Source organism: Mixophyes fleayi, chromosome 1, assembly GCF_038048845.1.
Source record: "Mixophyes fleayi isolate aMixFle1 chromosome 1, aMixFle1.hap1, whole genome shotgun sequence".
Taxonomy (NCBI): Eukaryota; Metazoa; Chordata; class Amphibia; order Anura; family Limnodynastidae; genus Mixophyes; species Mixophyes fleayi.
Genome location: NC_134402.1, coordinates 5043087 through 5045066, shown reverse-complemented (window position 1 = coordinate 5045066; position 1980 = coordinate 5043087).

The window sequence follows — 1980 nt, the reverse complement described above, 5'->3', positions numbered from 1 at the left end:
TCTGCTACTAACGTCTTGGTGCCACATACCACAGGACATTGTTACAAAGCGGGGCCCTACTGGACTAAAAAAAAATTATTCACCCATTTCTCACAGTTTAATGTACTTTTTAATCCTTGGTCCAGTCTAAGTATCTGTGGGATTAAACTCCCTGTAATACAACACATCTACTCATAATAACATTCATCTTCATAATATTAAAAGTCAGCAATATATCAGTATCTTATCACACAGATGAAGAAACCGCACTGCACCCCATGTTGTGTGGGCTTTCCCAGTATTATAAGTGATAGAGCCAGAGCTAGCGGCTTTATGTGCTAGTGTTTGTGACAAGTCTGGTTTCTTGGAAGGATGGATGTAGTAATTTCCTCCAACACTATTCTCCCAAATTCCTTACCACAGCAAGTTTTGACTGTTTCTGTGTCTTTCCTCTTTTGGCAGGCTCATGTGGTCTGACGGTTCTAGGCTGCTAGTCCGGCAGCTAGATGAGGGAGCACCCTTTGTAGAAGTGTCTGCATTCAGCTTATACTCACTGTGGCTCAGCTGAATCCTCTATGAGGCACCTGATAAATACATCCTAGCCCCTCCTTTGAGGATTCTTCCAGATATTAATAGTTTCTCATATTTCAGACATGCAGCTTCTGAACAATAAAAAAGATTCTTCCCTCCACACTTTTCCCCTTGGGAAATTTCTACAAATGGTAAGTGTGGTGCCTGAGATTAATTACTTGTTGACTGCACTACTGATCCCAGCACAACTTTAATGGCTTAATACAATTCATCAATTTCACACAAATAATCAAAATCGTTACATGTAAGTCAAAGTTAAATAACTTGAGTACCCAGAGCCGTAACTTAAAATTTTAGCGCCTGGGGCAGGAAAGAAAAATGCTGCCCTCTAGCTCTCAATTTTTACCAAATGAACCTAAAATATTCATAAACTGCGCCCCCCCTTCAGCGTTGCGCCCTGGGCCGTCGCCCTAATAGGACAGCCCTAGTTTCGGCCTTGTGGGTACCATCTGGGGGGGCATAGAGGTCTGCGACAGATAGGGCTGGGGTTCCATTTAATCACAACATACACTTATATTAACACCCGAACAATAAATATTTTACTGTGGTTTATGCCTTACAAAAACAGATGCAAGAAATCTCATTAACCAATGCAGTCACAGAAACACTAAAGTGTAGCTTTACAAATGTATGTAATATGTGAATACTGTTCATATTTGTATGTATAACATATACAAGTACATGTGCTTTTTATGTGTTTTTTGGGATCAGCATTGTAAGGGGCAATAACTATATTAATATGGTTTGTGCATTACAATCATGAAATATTGATGCAAATAAAATACAACAAATACAAAAGTGTCATTAAAAGATATGTTTTTTTAATTACTTTTGAACACAGGTTATCATATAGGTAAACATTTGGATCAGTGCAGGAAATGCCAGTCCAAGCCCATTGATATGATACACCCAGCATCCAGAACACTAGTGGAATAGAAGAATACTAGGGCACTTGCTGCTTCAAAGTTCACTGGAGAGATTTCAAAGAAACATCTGTACTGATTTCCTTTATATATTAATCATGAGACGTAGTAATAAAAGCAAATAATAGACAGTAGATGGCAGCACTACTCTACCTAAGCATAAAATATGTGATTATTATATATAACTGTAGATGGGAGCAGTACTACATCTAAGCTTATATTATGAGAGTTGTAAAAACTGAATTTAATGTGTGATTCACTAAAGCCCGCCTTAACATTTTATATATATATATATATATATATACACGCATTCACTATAATTATGCCTGCATCTATCAGTTAAAACATAATAGGTGCGATTAAGCCTTGCAAAAGTTACAGTAAAGCAATTCAATCATTTAATCTCTAACTATAATCTCATCAAATATAATAATGGTTTGATCATATGGTAAATTCTGCAAACACAGAGGAGCAGTAATTATTCTCA